Here is a 15,352-nt window from a genome sequence, read left to right as displayed (position 1 = left end):
GACAGGGTTTCTCTGTGTAGCCCTGGCTGTCCTGGCACTCAGAAATCCGCCTGCCTCTGCCTCCCGAGTGCTGGGACTAAAGGCGTGCGCCACCACGCCCGGCTATTTCTTTTAATTTTATCTTTATCTTCTCTATAATTGTTTCTTTTTTACCAGTTTGTAACCTGCAGCCACATTAATACCTAATATAGTTCAGATTTTCATCAGTAAAATGGAGAATTAATTTATTCCATTAATTAGAACATATCAGTGCAGTTTAAAGTATTATGTATCAGGCATTAGTAATTAATGAAATATATCTTGATATGAATGTATCCATTTATAATCAGAAATGTATGTATGTCTCTCCAAGGAAGATAAAAGTCATTGAGAAGGTCAGGCCAGTTTTATGTTGTCATTTTTTTATGGTTTAAATATGTATATGCATATGCATATTGTATGTGTATGTAAATTTACTAGGTCTTCAATTTGGAGTTTAGTGTCAAAATCAGATGTTTTCTTTATTGCTATCCACATTATTTGTTTAAGACAGTATTTTCCTACAAAATTGAGTCTGGAACTTTACCTGTTTCTGCCTCTCTAGCAGTGGGATTGCAGTTATGAAGTGGACAATGTTTTGTTTTACTTTGCCTTGCTTTGCTTTGCTTTGGTCTGGTTTGTGTTTTGTTTTTGATTTTTATGTAACTACACTTAATCTGAAGTCATATCCTAATACTTGTGTGGCAATGTGGCAGCCTGTCTACTAAGTGAAACATCTCCTCGGGCCTTGTTAATTAATTATTTACTTTTGATATTTGAAAAAGTTCAAGGAAATGTGAACGTTTGCAGAAATGTTTAGGAAGCATCAACAAAGGTGTCTTTGAATCAGTATTAGTATTCCCTGTGATGTGAGGTTGATGCTCTTTCCTTTTCTTTTTGGCAAGATATGCAAATACACATTACATTTTTGTTATACTGATAATTTTAAGGAGTCTAGTTACATAAATAAGCCTGGAATTGAGTAAAAGGCGGCATTGTTGCTTCATTTTGTAATTAGACTTCAAAATATTCTTTTTCTATTTCTTCAATGTGTACCTCAGTATGAGAACACATTTAAAGTCTTCTTAGGTAATGCCATTGCTTATCTAAGGCAGACAGTTATATAATACTTCAAAATCAATTGAGTGTAATAACTAAACTCTGCTATTTTGTGATTCACTTGCCAGATGTATTGATTACTTTTGTATCAACAACAACTCCCACCCAAACCAAGATATCAAAATGAAGCAACTTCCAAAAAGCAAAGCAAAACAAAACAAGCAAATAAGCCAAAACTAAAACTGCAAATCAAAGAGTAATCAAATAAAAGAACACAACCAAAAACTGGAGTCAATTTTATGTTGGTCAACATGCAATCAACATGACATCTACCCTCAAACGTTTGATATGCCCACTGTCACTCCATTTGAGAAAATGATATTCCCTCTTCCAGAAGATAAAAATGAGAGATTAGTTGTTAATCTTTAGCCTAGTAGATAAAGCCTCTCTCTCTCTCTCTCTCTCTCTCTCTCTCTCTCTCTCTCTCTCTCTCTCCCTCGCTCCCCCTTCCCTCCCTCCCTCCCCCCTCTCTCATTATTTCCTTCATTCTTTCATTCATTTAAAATATAAAAGATATAATAATACAACAAAAATTATCAAATCAATGCTGGACAAGACAAATGAACAGAAGGAAAAGAATCCGAGCGAAGACACAGGAATCAGAGACCGATTTGCACACTCAATTCTCTATTCAAGATACACTAAACTGAACGCTTAGTGTACATGCTGAGGACCTGGTGCAGACCCTATCAGGCCGTGTACTTGTTTGATCTGTCTGTGTGAATTCATGTTATTATTTTGATTTAGAGGGCCTTTGAGCTCTAGGTCTCCTCTGTCCCCTTTGGCTCCTACACTTTCTACTTCCTCTTCTGCAGGGTTCGCTAAGATCTGAGGGGAATGATTTGATGGAGACATCCAACTTAGGACTGAGTATTCCAAGCTCTCACACTCTCTATCTCAGCCCTGAGAAGCCCAAGAGGAAAATCAACTTTACCACACTATTGTATTTTTAAAATAAATATTTTTCTGGAATATTATTGATTATAATTCTCATGTTACTTTTTAACATGGTCAGATGAGCTATGTTTCCTTCAACATAAGAGTCTTTAAAGAGAGAAATGTAGAGAAAGAAGGTCGATTAGTAACTATTAGCCTAACAAGATGAGCTATTAGAATAAAGGAGAGAAACTGTTTGTATAAGGAATGGCCTGTCAGAGATCTCTATCATAATGTAATATCCATATTATCATATAAGTATGATAATTAAAAGAGTATATAACTATACATATGCACCACAAATATTCCCTGATTCTAGATAATAATACATGCACGGGTTGGTTTTGTGTGTCACCTTGAAACAAGCTAGAATCATCAGAGGAAGGAGCCTCAGCTGAGGAAATGCTTCCATGAGATCCAGATGTAACATACTTTCTCAATTAGTGATCAATTCCTATTTGGAATGGAATGATGTGTGATTACCATCCATTGACAGCTTGCTACATCATTTCTGGTGTCAAGCATGTTCTCCCTATGGGAAAGGAGAGTCCCGTGCTTAGCAAAAATCTTACTATTTGCTTTCTCCATTTGCCAAAGAAGAGTACTACAGAGTAGTTGGAATAAATAAGACATGCATTTTCTCTTTCTTCTTTGCTTGCAGGTCCATCACTGAAAACATGTTTCTTTCAAGGTTTCCCTTTTTGATTTGTAAATCTCTGTCTTTTTCCCTTTGTCTTTACACATTACTTACTCTGTGACCATATGTGTAATGTCTTATTTTAATACCAGTAATGGAAGATTGGGGTCTACACTAATGACTATAGTTCAAATTAGTTCAATCTTTAAATACACTGGTTTCACAATCAATCACAATCTGAGATGCTGGGTGATAGCAATTCCGCATATGAATTTTAGAGAACACAGCGTAGCTCATATCTAGTTGGATTTTTCTTTTCTGTTCAGACTCTTGTCTGAGAGTTAGCTATCTTTCAAGGCTAGAGTCCAAGATATCCTTGGAGGACTTTCTGGTATTTAAGTTGTGGAGACAGCTTTATCTGATGTTATTTTACTAGAGTGACTGTATCATCTGATAGGTTTTATATTAATAAATCAACTATTTCCAAGTCTCTTCCCTTGAAAGAAAATTTATCAGTGTATTTTGATTTCTACTCATACCCATTTTCAAACACCAATTATAGATGTTTGCGAGCCAAATATCCCAGAGAACTCATAGCTATGTTATTACAGGTCCTCATGGCTTTGTTCAGTCTTTCTTTCCCCTTTTAACTTTCAGCTTCTTTCTCACATTTGTTTTAAATCTATGTTTTTAGTTTCACTTAGTAGATATGGTAGGATACAAATTTCCACACCATCTTCCAGAAGCAGAACTACAGAAGAATCAACTTACAGAATACTAACTGATAATTTACTACTATTAAAATTTCATATTGCCATCAAGGTAATATTTAACTCACATAGAAGTATAATAGTTAGAAGTAAGAATATTTAATATGTATGTTATTTTAATGATTCCATAAAATCTATTTGTTTCTAAATCATATAAATTAGTTTAATTATACTCTGAGGTTCTATATTCATGGTTACTTATGAAAAAAGGGCAAAAAACCCAATATTATACTGATTATAAATAATATGAGCTAAGACTACCAGGATATTTAAAAATATTGTTTATTTGCACTTTACATTGTAGTTTCTTTTTTCAGAACATCATTATACAATAAAATATTACACATATTGAAAGCAAAAGCTAACAGAAATACTGTTTAGATGTTATAAGCAAAAAAAAGAACGTGAAGGATATGTTTTAAAGTGGAGTACAACTGAGTCTAAAATTGTACTTATAATATTTGGCTGCCATCAGCATCTGTCAGATCTCATGTTTAAAAAAATCAGAATGCCTTTCACAAGTAGTTATCTCAATATCATTTCCTCTGCTCTTTCCTTATATACACACTGCAACAAATACACATAACCTTCTAATCCACCACAGATGAAGCTGATAAAATTTCAAGTGTTCCACCTGGGATCAATCAAAAAGACTAACAATGGTTAGATCAGTAATTCACCAAAGAAGGAGAAATCATTCCTTCTTGGACTCAACGGTTTCTACACATGTGTGCATGCCTACTATCTACCTTCTGACCTACCTACACACATGCATACTTATGTTCATAGTATGTGCATGTATGTGTACCTCTATGTATGCACATGATTAGATTTTATATAGTAGAATTGTATATGTTATATATTAATTATATACTATGTAACAATATATACCATGTACTCAACTCAATAGTTAATTAAGATTATGGTAGACACCTAGAATGTTTGACTATGACTTAATTAAGAATTTTTATGCTTTGGGTAAGCATCTACAGCCTTTTCTACCAGTTTTATTATCTGTCCTGTGACATTCTTCTGTGAGCATATGAAGGGAGCTGACACTGGGAGTCTAGTATAAACATAATTCCTTCCCAGTGAGAGTCCCTGGTAGTAAGAAGATGAAAGTGGGAAGAGTATGATTAGCATCTTTATTTTCATGAGCCTATCAGCCATTTGCTGCATTTCCAGCATGCTGTGTACCATCATCATTTTGGAAAGCTACATCTAGGTGTGCTTTAGTAGTTTTCTGGATTGGTTACTTTCCATTAATACTCAAGCTGGGGACTTGCCCTTCCCACTATTCACACTACTGTTTTTCGTATACTACTGCTACTGTTGTTGCTGTTTGTCTTTCACTTCTCTCATCACAACTTTCCCTATTGTTTCTTTAGTAAAATGTTCTCATGAGCTCATTTAAAACTATGATCTATTTCTTTTAGGTTTTAATGGCAACAAATTTATCTCTACTTGAAATTTTAGTTTCAGTCCCTTAAATAGTTTCAGAAGTCACTCTCCATGCTGTTTCCATAGCTCATTATTTTTATAAACTTAGAGACTGCCATATCCAGGGATCCACCCCATAATCAGCTTCCAAGCTGACACCATTGCATACACTAGCAAGAATTTGCTGAAAGGGCCCAGATATAGCTGTCTCTTGTGAGACTATGCCAGGATCTAGCAAACACAGAAGTGGATGCTCACAGTCAGCTAGTGGATGGATCACAGGGCTCCCAATGGAGGAGCTAGAGAAAGCACTCAAGGAGCTAAAGGGAACTGCAACCCTATAGGTGGAACAACATTATGAACTAACCAGTACCGTGGAGCTCTTGACTCTAGCTGCATGACTCTAGTCGGCCATCACTAGAAAGAGAGGCCCATTGGACACGCAAACTTTATATGCCCCAGTACAGGGGAACGCCAGGGCCAAAAAATGGGAATGGGTGGGTAGGGAAGTGGGGGGGAGGGTATGGGGGACTTTTGGGATAGCATTGGAAATGTAATTGAGGAAAATATGTAATAAAAATATTTTTAAAATTATCTATGCACTTTTCCAAAAATATTTTAGAAATAATTCTACTTTGAAAACATCCCCATGGGTAATATAGCTTCCAAATGTGGTGAGTGCCTCTAACTACGGTTTGCAGAGGGTTGCATTTTAGAGTTCTCGGCTCTGGACAGCATTTTTGCAATAACTTTCGCCTATTGAAACTAATCTAGCATGCTAAACACAACAGAGGCTGGTTCCTAAATAAACAAGACTAAAACAAAGAATGTGATCTGTTATATTTATTTTATCCTAGTCTTGCCTCCAGCTCCACTCTTCATTTCTAATAATAAACCTTAACTGTCCCCAGTGAGAACTCCAAGGTTGTTGGGATGCACTCATCCACCTGTGTGACGCATACAGATGGTATAAACATCATTGATATGTTTTACGTTAATAATGTTTTGTGCGTAGTGATTAGTTGGTCTAACTTGGCTCAGATAAACTTCTTTTTTGACTATTGAGCCAAAATGTTAATTTGCTTTGCTCTTTCAGTTTTTCAGAAACCAGGAGTTAGGTTGACAGTTATGCTTTGGGGTATTCTTAGAGCAGCTTTCCTGGTCTTTGACCAATCTTACTTTAGTTGCTGACATGGCCAGATGCTAGAGTATCCTGCCATCATCCATCAACTCCACGTGTTCAAACTAACAAAAGTGAATTGCTCTAGGCCTTGCTCTAAAATTTGTAGCTGGCTTGCATCCAGCTGTGCTTTGCTGGTAATTTTGCATATGAATATCTCATGGGTAGATGCAGTTCAAACTGGATAAGAATTATCTTTGAGAAGAAAGTTGAAAATTTTAATCTCCAATGTGCCTAGTTAAGAACTAAATTCAAATTGTGTAGCTATTGAAGACTATTGTATAAAGAATTTCTGAATATGGGCAACTAGTGGAAATAACTAATTCCTATTTATTATCATGTATTCCTAACAATCTAGACACAATCTCTAGCCCTTTCCAATCCTATAATTCACATTTAAGCCTAGAACAATGGTTCTTAAGCTTTCTAATGTTGCAACCCTTTAATACAGTTGTTCATTTTGTGGTGACTTCAATTGTACAATTATTACATTGCTACTTCATAAATAATTTTGCTATTGTCATGAATCATATCCCAAATATCTGATATGCAGAATATTTACTATGTGAACCTCCCTTAATGTGCTTCCACCCACAGGCTGAGAACCACTGCCCTAGAGGAAACTCAAAATTTATTACTTCAATATTCCTTATTTTGTCTTCCATGAACTAAATAACAAAGATGATTGATACATAAGTGATGATAAGTGATACAGGTTTATAATCTATGATGTTACAATTTCATATCAACTATTTCTTACATATCAATATTTCTACCGTTTGATATATGATTTCCTATTAATAAAGTAACTTAATATGATCAGCCTGAGCTTAGTTTTTAAATTATCATTCTGTGTTTGTCAGTTTATACATTCTTATGACTTTTGAAAACAACTTGATATTTTTTCTTAGTAAAGAGATTATAGTCATAGAATTTTGCTTGTTACTCAAAAGAAATGATGTTAAATGCTGATTATTAAAAAGGCTATCCTTTGTTAATATAATGAATTTTCATTGAACTCTTTTCTCTCTTTTTTAGTAAACTTAGAATTTTCATCAATTCTTTGAAAAAATTTACAGTACATTTTGATCATTTAAAAAAGACTTCTAATGAGTTATCATAATACCCATAGATTATTGTATCTGTCAACCCACATCAGAAAAGCTTATTTCATTAGGAAATGGTGATTAGCAAAGAAACCTATTCTTATTGTAATGAATAAGAGACTTCATAACAAAACACTATATATAGCACATATATATCACAACTTCTCCTCCAAAGACTTGAGGGTGACAAAAATCAAGTGTTTTCTAGACAGAATATCGTAGCTGCACATATCAACTGAAGCAGTTGTGCCCACATGCATAAGAGCTGTTCAAAGTTTTCCCTCTCTTGTTAATTTTTTGTAGGACCCCAAATCATTGCAAATGTAAGATGAGATACTGAACATTCTTCGATATGCAAGGTAAGCTATAGTGCTCATGGCTGCTGCTGAACATATGTAAAAAAAAGATGTAAGATCACATTCCAAAGTGTGTAAACTTACAATACTGAGGAAAGCGACATGGTGATGGATTAAATCCACCACCATGCTTTCTTAAAAGTTCTCTTGGTAGGCTTGATGACTCACAGATGACTATAGAGGAAGAGCTTCATGTTCCAGGGAAGGAGTCGATTCTGGGTGAGGCTGAATGACCAACTCTCAAAGATGTTTTTCACTTAAGGATATCATTATTGTACACATAAGAGTATAATAGATCATAAGTAGTTAGGAATACATTTCTCCTACACTGATGATGCACCCGGCAGAAGGTATAATTTCCTTGTTATATTTGCTATCTAGTAATGGGAATCAGTGAAAAACCAGTCATCAAAGGGAATGTATGTCATCATTCAGCATAGAGATTCAGGAAGAAAAGTAAATGAAACGGAGATGTAAGATCTATTACTTTTTTAATGGAGAAGAGAAGAAACAACTTTATGCTGAGATGACATTAACTTGGTATTTGCATGTGAAGGACAGTCCAGGAGAATAGCTGGGTTAATAGTTCTTCATCCAAGGTGAAATAAGCATATAGTCACTAAGTTTGACTGAGACTTCTGTGAACAAGGAAGGGTGATGAGATCCCTGGCAGCTGAGGCTGTTGTGGTAGGACCTCATTTTCCTAAGATCTAGTGTGTAGGTTATAATAGAATTTCACAAGCTTCAGTGTATGGTGGACAACTTGAGGATAGTTGATTGGGAGATTTTAAAGCCATGGATGTGCAAGGCTTTTTAGTAACCTTGCTGCTTGATAGATGACTAACTACAGAAGAAAGAGAATGAGTGAGAAATAGGCCGAGGGTATGGAATGTACAACAGTCTAAGCAGGAGAATATCATGCCCATGGGAGACAGCATTCGATATTATTAGCCTAGGGATAGCAGGCTCAGAGAGGTAGCATATTATAGAGAGTAAGTGTCATCATTTTGGAAGCATTCAGGTAATCTTGACGGCAGTAAAAGGCAATTTCTGCTATCAAACATTAATATTATTAATAACCGTTATGGCAGAATTTTTAAACTTATGCATAGCAATTTTGTCCATTTCAAAGCTCAGTGTTTGAGCTAAATTACCACAATAACCTCCATCTCTGACCCTCTGTATTTCTCAGCAAACTAATATATATGTAGCATGTGAAAAAATTATAGGTCATCAGGACTTCAATATAGCAATGCAGTGTCTTAGCCAAATTGTTTCGAGTTCCCTAGGAAACATTAGGAAACTGCTATTACAGTAGAGAGGAAGAAAGTCAAGAGACTTTGGTTATTTTTTTCTTAATGATGAATAATGATTGTGCAAAATAACTTTAAAAACTCCTAGGAGCTTTTCCTTGATTTTTGGTGTGATTGTAATTATGCAATTGAAAGTCTCCAACTGAATTAAACCTGCTGTAACCATTTTAATGACTAAGAAAGAAAGAGAAAATTGCAGAGCTTAAATTCTTTTTCAATTTGATGACTCTTGAGAATTTTAGTGATCTTGGTGGACCTTTTAGAATTTGAATTCATTTATAATCAAACCAGAAAAATATTTTGAAATGCTGTTTAGAAGCTGAGAAGAGTTTTTGGACCCTGAGTAGCTTTCCTTGCATAGCATTTTGATAAGGTCATTGTAAATGAGTCAGAAACATGGATTGCATTTCTCTTAAAAACACACTTTGCTTCACAACACATTTGGTTCAAATTCGTTTGGCTTTTCCTGAATCCCAAGGGTTTTCCTTCATATTTTTTTTCCTCTTAAATTCTCCAATAAACTAGCTAAACCTGTAATCTAGGTGAGCCCATCAAACTCTCCCATTCACTTCCCTATTGAGTTCAGCCCCAGGCTGTTCTTTAATAGCTTGTAACCGCAGACTAGAAATTCTTTTACCAGGAATCAGGAGAGGCACAAAGTCTCATAAAAGCCTGGGAATTTTTTTTTCCTTTTGGTTCTTTTCTGAAAAAGACGAAGCACTCCTAGGGAATGATATTGTTCCCGATTCCTGACTCAAATCTGTTCTTCTGTTCTGTATTTGAACTCTGCGATTATGAAATTTCAATTAAAGCTATAAAGAGCCTAGCTAACAGACACTAGGGCATGCCAAAGCAAAATAAGATGTTTTTTTTTTTTTTTTTTTGGGAAATAATTATCTAAGTTCAGTGACTGGGTCCAGGTAGTTGAGTTTACATTTATTTCTGCTCATTACAGAAATACTTGAACTATGATAAATTTTCCCCAAGCAGCAGAGCTGTCATTCAAAATGGTGATTTTATTGGGGTACAAATCCCTTTAGTTATTGCTTCAGTCCATTTGTAAAATGGATTTGAAGCTGGGGGTGGGGGTGGGAAGCTTACAAATGAAGACAGGTTTTTCTGCTGCTGTGTTCTGTCTCTTTCTCTTACTACAGACACAAGAGCAGCTCCAAGTCTCTCCTCTACCAGGATCTCCCTCTGTTATCTTGCTCTTTACAGCACTAGATGGGAATATAGCCTCCTTTCTTCCTCCAAAGTCGTTACACTGATTGGATTATGTCGTTAGCACTGGAATGAATCTCCTGCATTCATTACATTAGAGATTGAAATATAGGTTTTCGAAGTGAGGGGAAATAACAAGTCCTTAAGACCTAAGTAGTTCAGATGAGTAGCAATACTAAAAATTTCTTTCCATACATTAATTATAGTTAAAGTCTAAAATGATTCTAGAGGATATAATGTAAATGCTTGTGCATGTGTGTGCTTCTGTGTGTGTGTGTGTGTGTGTGTAGGTATGTGTAGGTATAGAGGTAGATGCTAATTGGTTGTGCAATAAAGGCTCAATTTGAATTATACAACAATGGAATAGAAAAGCAAATTTAACTATAGTTATGAATAGTCACTGGCAGTGGAAATACTACCTTCAGGAAAAAGGAAACCATTTACTTCCCTTTTTATGACATAAGGAAAAAGTCATCATAAATATATTTTAGGGATAGCTATATTATTTTTAAGATTAAATTTATTATTTGAGTGTTTATTCTTTAAGATCTCATACAGGCATATAATCCATTCTGATCATACTCATCCATTTGTCGTCTCCTATCTCTCTTCCTAGTCCCATCCTCTCCCGATGCCTTTCTTACACTAAGTCTTCATCCTACTTTAATGGGATTTAAAAAATTTGTTCAGTAATTTAACCACTGGGTAAAAACATGGCTATTTTTTAGAATATAGGTTCGAAGCTATCAATTGGAGGATGTGTAGCTCACCAGAAGCTATACATCACTGGAAAGAATGACTTCTTCTACCCCAGTATTCTTAAGAGCCATTAGCTCCACTGGGTGGGAAAATCCCCACAAAACTCTCCGCATGCGTGATGAAATGTTAATGGACTTAGTCTTGTGTAGTCCTTACACAGGAGGAACATGAAGATAGTGTGAGCTGGTGAGCATTAGAAATACTTCATGGCCATAAAACTCTACAGTTAATGTTTCATTTGCCCACTAGTTTGCTTGTTGAGCTCCGCATCCTTCTTCTATGCTGTATCACTCTATTTACTGAATCCTCCAAGACTTCAGTGAACATTCTCAAATTCCGGGGACTAAATTCATTCATATTCTGTTTCAAATGAAACTCATCTCCTTAGTGAGCACTGTAACTCTCTGTTCTTTTCTTAATTTTTTTTGAATTTTTATTATTAGATATTTTCTTTACTTACATTTCCAATTCCGGGTTTCCCCTCTGAAAAATCCCTATCCCATACCCCTTTCCCCTGCTTTTATGAGGGCGTTCCCCTACCCACCCACTCGTGCTTCCCAGTCCTGGCATTCCCTTAAACTGGGGTATTGAACCTTTACAGGACCAAAAGCCTCTCCTCCCATTGATGTCCGACAAGGCCATCCTCTGCTACACAAGCTGCTGGAGCCATGGGTTGCTACATGTGTACTGTTTGGTTGATGGTTTACTCCCTGGGAGTGCTGAGGGTTCTGGTTGGTTGATGTTGTTCCTCCTATGGGGCTGCAAACCCTGTCAGCTCCTTCAGTTGTTACTCTAACTCCTCTTTTCCAGACCACGTTTCAATGTTCTCCAATGGCTGACTGCAAGCATCCACCTTTGTATTTATCAGGCTCTGGCAGAGCCTCTCTGGAGACAGCAATATCAGGCTCCTGTCAGCAGTCAGGTTTTGGTATCAACAATAGTGCTTGGGTTTGGTAACTGTATATGGGATGGATCTCCTGGTAAGGCAGTCTCTGGATGGCTTTTCCCACAGTCTCTGCTCCAGACTTTGTCTCTATATCTCCTCCCATAGGAACTGTCTTTGCCCTTATAAGAAGGAACAAAGTATCCACACTTTGATCTCCCTTCTTCATGAACTTCATATGGTCTGTGAACTGTATCTGGGGTATTCTAAGCTTTTGCCTGTCTCTGTACCAATACCTTGCAGTTCTTATCACTATTGCTCTATAATACAGCTTGAGGTCTAGGATGATGATTCCCCCAGAAGTTCTTTTATTGTTGAGAACAGTTTTCACTTTCCTGGGTTTCTTGTTATTCTAGATGAATTTCCAAATTGCTCTTTCTAACACTATGAAGAACTGATTTGGAATTTTGGTGGGGATAGTATGGAATCTGTTGTTTTTGGCAAGACAGCCATTTTTACTATAATAAAACAACCCATGAGCATGGGAGATATTTCCATCTTTTGAGATCTTCTTCAATTTCTTTCTTCAGAGACTTGAAGTTTTCCTCATACAGATCTTTCACTTGCTTAGTTAGATTCACACCAAGGTATTCTATATTATTTTTTATTATTGTGAATGGTGTCATTTCCCTAATTTCATTCTCAGCCTGTTTATACTTTGAGTAAAGGAAAGCCACTAATGTGTTTGACTTAATTTTATATCCAACCAGTTTGCTGAAGTTGTTTATCAGCTCTAGAAGTTCTCTGGTGGAATTTTGGGGTCACTTTTGTATACTATCATATCTGCAAATATTGATATTTTGACTTCTTCCTTTCCACTTTCTATCCCTTTGACTTCATTTTGTTGTCTAATTGCTCTGGCTAGGACTTCAAGTACTATATTAAATAGGTAGGGAGAGAGTGGGGAGCCTTCTATAATTCCTAATTTTAGTGGGATTTCTTCAAGTTCCTCTCCATTTTGTTTGATGTTGGCTGCTGGTTTGTTTTATGCTTTTACTATGTTTAGGTATGGGCCATGAATTCCTGATCTTTCCAATATTCTATCATGAACGGTTTTTGGATTTTTGTCAATGCTTTCTCAGAATCTAGTGAAATGATCATGTTGTTTTTGTTTTTTGAATTTGTTTATATAGTAGATTATATTTATGAATTTCCATATATTGAACCATCCCTGCAATCCTAGGATGAAGCCTACTTGATCATGAGGGATGACTGTTTTGATATACTCCTGGATTTTGTTTGGAAGAATTTTATTGAATACTTTTACAATGATATTTATAAGAGAAACTGGACTGACATTCTCTTTCTTTGTTGTGTCTTTGTGTGGTTTAGGTATAAGCATAAGTGTGGCTTCATGGAATGAATTGGGTAGTGCTCCTTCTGTTTCTATTTTGTGGAATAGTTTGAAGAGTATTGGTTTTAGGTCTTCTTTGAAGGTCTGATAGAATTCTGTACTAAACCCATCTCGTTCTGGGCTTTTTATGGTTGGGAGACTATTAATGACTGCTTCTATTTCTTTAGGAGTTAAGTATGGTACCAGGTATTTGTCAAAAAAATTGTTCATTTCTTCCAGATTTTGCAGTTTTAGTAAGTATAGGTTTTTGTAATAGGATCTGATGGTTTATTGGATTTCCTGAGTTTCTGTTGCTATGTCTTCCTTTCCATTTCTAATTTTGTTAATTTGGATACTGTGTCTGTTCCCTCTGGTTAGTCTGGCTAAGGGTTTATGTATCTTGTGGATTTTCTCAAAGACCCAGCTCCTGGTTTTGCTGATTCTTTGAATAGTTCTTTTTGTTTGGTTGGTTGATTTCAGTTCTGAGTTTGATTATTTGCTGCCATCTACTCCTCTTGGGTGAATTTGCTTCCTTTTCTTTCAGGTGTGCTGTCAAGCTCCTCATGTAAGCTCTCTCCAGTTTCTTTTTAGAGGTGCTCAGTGCTAAGAGTTTGCCTCCTAGCACTGCTTTCATTGTATCCAATAATTTTGGGTATGTTGTGCCTTCATTTTCATTGAATTCTAAAAAGTCTTTAATTTCTTTATTTCTTCCTTGACCATGTTATCATTGAGTAGAGCCTTGTTCAATTTACATGTGTATGAGGGCATTCTCTTGTTTTTATTGTTATTGAAGACCAATTTTATTCCTTGCTAATCTAATAGGATGCATGGGATTATTTCAATCTTCTTTAATCTATTGTGACCTGTTTTGTGACTGATTATATTGTCAATTTGGGAGAAGGAACCATGAGGGGCTGAGAAGAAGGTATANTCTTTTGTTTTAGGATGAAATGTTATATAGATATCTGTTAAATCCATTTGGTTCATAACTTCTGTTAGTTTCACTCTTTCTCGGTTTAGTTTCTCTTACCATGATCTGTCCATTGATGAGTATGAGGTGTTGAAGTCTCCCAGTACTATTGAATGAGATGCAACATGTACTTTGAGCTTTAATAAAGTCTCTTTTATGAATGATGGTGACTTTTCATTTGGAGCCTAGATCTTTAGAACTGCGAGTTCATCTTAGTAGATTTTTCCTTTGATGAGTAAGGAGTGTCCTTCCTTATTTTTTTATTTTTATTTTTTGATAACTCTGAGGTATTTTCTGCCTGTCACTGAAGTCCATTTCCTTTATGCAGCAAAATATTGGCTCCTGTTTACGTATCCAGTCTGTTATTCTTTGTCTTTTTATTGGAGAATTGAGTGTATTGATATTAAGACATATTAAGGAAAAGAGGTTATTGCTTCCTGTCATTTTTGTTATTGGAGGTAGAATTATGATTATGTGGCTATCTTCTTTTTGGTTTGTTAAAAGTAGATGATTTTTCTTGCTTTTTCTGTGGTGTAGTTTCCTTCCTTGTATTGGAGTTTTCCATCTATCATCTTTTGTAGGGCTGAATTTGAGGAAAAATATTGTGTAAATTTGTTTTTGTCATGGAATATCTTGGTTTTTCCATCTATGGTGATTGAGAGTTTTGCTGGACATAGTAGCCTGGGTTGGCATTTGTGTTCTCTTAGGGTCTGTATGACATCTGCCCAGGATCTTCTGGCTTTTATACTCTCTGGTGAGAAGTCTGGTGTAATTCTGATAGGTCTGCCATTATATGTTACTTGATCTTTTTCTGTTACTGCCTTTAATATTCTTTCTTTCTTTTGTTCATTTGGTGTTTTAATTATTATGTAACAGGAGGAATTTCTTTTTTAGTCCAATCTATTTGGAATTCTTTAGGCTTCTTGTATGTTCCTGGGCATCTCTTTCTTTAGGTTAGAGTTTTCTTCTACAATTTATTGGAGATATTTACTGGTCCTTTAAGATGGGAATCTTCACTCTCTTCTATACCCTGTATCTTTAAGTTTGGTCTTCTCATAGTGTCCTGGATTGCCTGGATGTTTTGGATTAGGAACTTTCTGTATTTTGCATTTTCTATGACTGTTGTGTCAATGTTTTCTATGGTATCTTCTGCACTTGAGATTCTCTCTTCTATGTCTTGTATTCTATTGGTGATGCTTGCATCTATGACCCTTGATCTCTTTCCTAGGTTTTCTATCATCACAGTTCTAT

The sequence above is a fragment of the Mus caroli genome, chromosome 10 (genome assembly GCF_900094665.2).
Source record: "Mus caroli chromosome 10, CAROLI_EIJ_v1.1, whole genome shotgun sequence".
Lineage (NCBI taxonomy): Eukaryota > Metazoa > Chordata > Mammalia > Rodentia > Muridae > Mus > Mus caroli.
Note: the sequence above shows the minus strand (reverse complement) of the source record.